The 6000-nt window shown below is 38.1% G+C and overlaps 1 long non-coding RNA gene across 2 annotated transcripts in view; it reads left to right on the top strand.

Moving 5' to 3' along the window:
* Nucleotides 1–2810: 2810 nt before the first annotated feature.
* Nucleotides 2811–6000, top strand: part of LOC107206532 — a 46387-nt gene continuing 43197 nt past the window's right edge. For both annotated transcript variants that reach the window (XR_004498112.1, XR_004498113.1), the window contains exon 1: nucleotides 2811–2927. This is a non-coding gene — a long non-coding RNA (uncharacterized LOC107206532). The remainder of the gene's footprint in view (nucleotides 2928–6000) is intronic.

The following is a 6000-nucleotide window of genomic DNA, read 5'->3' as shown; positions in this document are numbered from 1 at the left end:
CACCCCCCTTCACACTGCAGTCAGCTGGGAGAGGGAGCTGTGTGGGGCACCACCCCTCCCCAGCCTTTAACCTAAACTAAAAAAAACAGCCTGCACTGCATTGCTGAGCAGTTCATTACTGCCTTAAAATACCATAGCCTCTAAACAACGCATTAATTATCAGCTTGTCTCATTAGTTAATCCCATTAGACTGATATATGCAGGAATTTTATCAGTAGACTTGAAAGTAAATTCCTAGGAACATCACTTTTCTGGTTGCATTTCCTGTTGTACAGTAGATCAAGAGATAACCTGAAAACACTCTTGCTTTGGTGTAGACCAAACTTGGTCTCATTTCTTGAGCTGAGATCAAGGGGCGTCTGATGATGTTTCAGGGTAGGATAAATGAAGTGTGTAAGATGGTAGCACAGAGAGTGTGTTCTACTTTTACAACCAATTTGCATTACTGGTGTTCCTGGGCAGCCTTGCATGAGCTGGGAATGCAAGATGCCAGGCACTGCACAAGAATCATGTCACGATACTTGCAGCTAATCTTAAATTATAGCAAGTACAACCAAGTGAGCAATTCTTCCCTCTGGAATTTACATTACCTCATAGATCCACACCTGAGACACAATGGCACTCCATGGGGCTCAGTCTGTGAGATGCTGTGACTGCCACAGCAGCATCATTTTACTAACCCTGGCATTGTCAGATCAATTCACCACCTGCCTAAAGGGAAAAGACATTAAAATCTACTTAAAATAAACCCTAGGTAATTTTTATTATCAGATATTAATCTCAAAACATTATCTAAGGGTTTAAAGTACTCCAACACTCCATGACAGTTAAGAAATGATGAAAGATTATAACAGACATGTATTAATCAGAGAAAGAAACTCTCATGAATTGAACTTTATTATCTGGGTCTGGAAATGTGCTTGGAGTTTCCTATGAAGCTAATAAGTATAATTACAGCTGTAGAAACACCTGAACAGTGCAAGCATTTTATTACTCAGTAAAGGATCAACAACCACCTGTAGATATTTCCTGCAGAAGAAAAAATCTCTGAAGCTAATAGAGAGGGTCATCAGTTTTGCATGCACCTTTTAACTCCACTTCAGAGTCATTTCCATTATCCTTACTGCCAGTTGCATCTCAGCAATACCCAGAGGCCAGAGGTACACAGAGACAAAGGAGACAATCCTGATCAGACAGCAGCTGAAATGAGCAGGAGGGCTGGAGGAAGCAGAGCCTGACAGTGATGAACCAAGTGAAGACTGAGACAGCTGACAGCAGTCATTGCTGCCTCCCCATAGCTGTCAGGAGTTAATGGGATTCTCCAGGTAAAACCATGAACATAAAAACCATGCTGCAGCATCCCTTAGAAGGATTTAAAGGAAGCAGAGATGACAACTACTCTGATATTTTTGTCCTTCCATATTTACTGCTTCATGACATTCCTTCTGTGAAATTTATTCTAGTTTTTACCTCTGTTCTATATATGAAATGCTAGAGCTGGTTGAATTTTCTTATATACTAGATGAGCTGCATCTTCCTGCTCTCCATGAGTGAATGAAAACACGATGACTTATTTCCTTGTGGAAATCACAAGTGAGATACCTCTTTTCCAGTGGTGAATCAGATATTGCTTGAAACATCTTGGTGGTGTTCAGTGGAGTTCACATTCTACTGAAGCACCTTGAATGAAATAAAATAAAATCTGGGAGTTTTGGGGAGTGGATGGCAGGATTTGCATGCAACGACATATCTACAATGTCAGCCCCATGTTGTTGTTAGAGTTTAGGATATAAAGGTGTATCAGTGCATTTCAGATCTTAAAGTGAATCCACACAGTTGGCATATTCCAGTATCTTCTGTCAGGTAGAGGGTTACCATGTATGTTATTTGAATCCTTGAATGGATAAAAAGTTCTATTTATGTACATTCAATTCCACAGGAATAAACCAGACATGGAGTAATAAGATATTTGAATATGTCTGATGTCCTATACTGTATTTGCTTGAATATCTTCTGAGAAGCATAAAATTGACCATTTAGTTCAAATAATTGTATTGAAGATACAGTTGGAGACAACTGTGTTAAAAGGATTAAACAGTAATTTAAATTTGTTACTTTAAGTAGTCTAGTTGTTGAGGTAGTTTCTCTGGAGACTTAAGGATGATCATGCACACTATACTTTAATATTATTATTATTTTTTTACTTGTGCTATTTTGTGCTATAAAATAGAAGAAATGAGTGTTTTCATTGGTCATGGCATAGTTACAGCCAGGAGCCCGAGTTACAAGTCACATTTCTGAGTGTTACAGAGAGATGGATAACAGCTGATACTCCTAAATATCCTTCAGTGAAAGTCAAGTGGTTTGTTTTTTTATTAATGCCTTTTTAATTTTATTGGCTGGTTACCTCAGGGAAGCGAGGAACAGAACTCTTTATTTAGTTTCAAAACTTTCTTGTGCACTTTGCACCACCCCAAGCCAATAATGCCAGCCTTGGTTTGTTTGTTCACCTCTCCTGTGGTGGATGTACATCCTCCTCCTAAGCCACTCCTAATTGTTGAATTTGAGCTCAGGGTGCTCTCATCTCTCTCCTTCCTACACACCACCTGCAGAACATTCCTGAGCTCGGGCTCCTGTGCTGAGTATCACAACAATGCCCTCAGCTCTTCCCAGGGCAGCTGGAGCCTCACTGCAGGTGACCCTTGGTCCTGCCTTCATCAGGCTCCTGCTCCTCCTCCTGGGGCTGAGATTTTTAGCTCTTCTGTGATGCTTTGTAATTTGTCTGTGCCATTTCTGTTCACTTCCAGGTCCCGTAAATAAATATGAACGCTGCAGTGAGCTCTAATGGAGCATTTCAGCTCTGAAGTCTCTGAGCCTCCAAGGGAAATGCTGCAAGGGGGTGCTGGAATTGAGCCATCATCACAGAGGTAAATTTGAGCCATTTTGGTGATCAAGTAGAGTTTCAGAAGATGTTGAAGTGTGTTCTTGTGAGCTTGGTGATTCTCTCTAGCAGACAAGTTGGAAAAACCTACTAACATGAGCACCTGAAAGATGGTGCTGAGGATATAGGTAAGGCAAACAGGGGAAAAAAACCCCTAGAATAAGTGATCAAAATAAGAAAACTCAGACTGAAAATGCCTTTCTGAAGGAGTGAAAAATGATTGAGGGTTTGGAAAAAATAACCATTGTTTTGCTCTCCTTTTTGTGTACTTGGAAGTATTAAGGAAGCAATTAGATACATGTGTTTGGTTACAGAGGTACAGGCATGAATTTGAGATAAGGGGGGATTTTTTGAAAGTTCATTCTGAAAAATCTCTTTATTTCTTGGTATTTTCTACCCCATTCAGCTTAGTAACGTTTCCTAGGTAAAGTATGTCTGGTTGTAGAAAGCAGCAGGTTTTTTTTAATGAGCATGACAACTATTACTGTTAATCCTTGGCCACTTTCTCATGAGGAGCAAGTTCACACTACCACCTAGTGCAATTCCTGTTCCAATGCAACAGCATTATTCTGTCTGCTGTCTTTCTTATTTATAAACTCCCCTGAATAATTAATCTAGCTGAGGTATTTATTGACTGTACCATTAACTCTACATTAATGAAAAAACAGACACAGAACATGATGGGTTTTCTTCCTCTAAGTCCTCTGTAAATAGTACCCTGACTTCCATGCTTTATCTGCCTATTTTCTTTCATGTATATAGCAATTTTAAGATAGCAATCATTCTGTAGCACAATAGTACACGCCCACACTCCTGCTGAATTATGCAGCTGTGGGTTTATATGAATGAACAGTGGTTGCTTTGTACAAACACCTTGTTAATATTTGAAGTGTGATTTGGAAAAGGAGGGTAGATTGTCTTGATCTCATGTGCTGTGGTATGCAAACCCCCAGTAAATCTCTAAGTTCACAAGAATTAGCATCCTGGTTTTAACAAAGAACAATATGGATTACCCAGCTAATGTTGCTAATTCCCAGTGTGTAGCTATTACTTTGGTGCTATTCTACTTCTTTCATGAAAAAAATATTTATTTTTTTTAAAGGTATGTCCAGTAGACATTCTCAAATGATATAGGAATTATTTAAATAAAATTCTTAAGGGCAAAATGTAAAGTTGCTCCTTTCTATGGCTATGTAATAACACATAAAATAATAATAATATAAAAAGAATGCACAAACACACTGTCCATTTACAAGGGACTTTGGTGTTTGAGTTTTCTTCATATTGAAATCCTCATTTATCTCAAAGAATTACTTTATAGTCACAATTGGATATTATAATTTTTTTAAAAGAAGCTACACAGGTTGATATTTTTTATTTTTAATTCCTCAGCCTTACTTCAATGCTCTCTCAATAGGAAAAATATAGAGAGAATTAACTTAGTGTTCAGCAGAACTTTCTGGAAAATGCTTTCTCTAATAGTAGCTGTATTTGTCCTTGCTCAAAGATATAGAATATATACTTAATTTATATAAAAAATTAAAACAAATATGTTCATAGTAGTTCTGGTTATGGACTAAATTCTGAGGGAACAACTACATACACTTTAATTCAATAAGCAAGTATGTTTTTTCAGACCTCCTCCTTTTTGTGTCCCTTCCATTTGAAAGTCAGATCTATAGAGAGCAGAATGCTCAATCTCCCCATAAGCACATAAATAGCTGAGAAAATTCACTGATTTGGAATTCCAGTGTGACTTTTGCAAAGGGATCTTGCCCACATGTAAAGCTGAGTGTTCAAAGCTTAGGCTACAGGCTTAAAGGGACAAATTGGTGCTTGATGGATAATTCCTTGGGTTTTAGCAAGACTGGAAGGGGCTCAAATATGAGCAGAATGTAAATCGGTTTATTTAATAATTACAAGCAGTAGAATTGCAGGTACATCACTAGAAGCTGTGTCTACTTTTTTCTGACAGAGTGAATGCTTCTAAAAGAAACATCAATTGTGGTGTCCCAGTTTTCCCACCCTATGCTCAGTGGCTCTTTCTGTAATGCAATATCTCTGATTTTACTTTCTCTAGCATGTTTCCATGGCAGGCAGGTGTGCTTATGGAATAACCATGGGAGCTTTAAAGGAGTGAAAGTTTGTGACTGATGGCCATAGAGCTCCAGGTGAATTTTCTTTGAGATGTTGGGCTGTGCTCCCAAATACACATTTCAAGTGGACTCCTCAGAGAGATTTGTATTACAGCTATTTAGAGGGATGCAAAAAGGGCAAACAGCTTCAGTATATTTTTCCTCTCTTGTCTTTGGAACAAAATGTGCTAATGCATAAATTTCACTGAATTCATTAATATGTAAGGAGGAAGTTTAGCATCTGCTTGGGATGATTTTTTTTAAAATTATCAAATCTGGATTATTCAGACCTGGAAGTCCATAAAGAAAATACGTTTGGCAGAGGCACTTCATGTATACCAACAGCTTTTGAAATGAATTTTGGAGTGCTGAGGAAATTGCAGAGGCATGAAAGCTGTGAACAACTTATGAACATTTAAAAAGGACTTGTTGCTAACCTGATGTGATCCAGCTAAAATAGTGGAGAAGGGAAAAGGATTTCAGTGACAAAGATTTAAACTATAGGAATACCATTAATAGGCTTGATTTAGGCCTTTGAGAGATTACAGATGTAATCACACTGTGCTGACACCATATGCTTTGACTGCTAGAGGACATTGAGCAAGCATGATGTGCTACTGTTCATTTAAAATAGCTGCCACTGTAGCACCCACAGTCTGAAAGTGATGGGTTGGAAAAATAAAGCCAGTGAGAAATAATCCTCCAGTGAGGCTGTTTAAAACTGTCCTCTAAAGATGAGTGCTCAAAGGAAAGTCATGCTAGTTTTTTGCATAACCTGATTTTGATATAAAATCACCACAGATAAAATATGCAGATGACACAGACTGACAGCATGACAGATATTGATACTGAAGTTGCACTGAGTAACAGGGATAGTTTGGTAAACAGAATGAACCTATGCAATTAGCTCTGTTTTAATATATT

This window comes from Parus major, chromosome 6 (assembly GCF_001522545.3).
Source record: "Parus major isolate Abel chromosome 6, Parus_major1.1, whole genome shotgun sequence".
Classification (NCBI taxonomy): Eukaryota; Metazoa; Chordata; class Aves; order Passeriformes; family Paridae; genus Parus; species Parus major.
The sequence above is the reverse complement of the archived record's forward strand: the minus strand, read 5'-3'. Positions and strand labels throughout refer to the sequence as shown.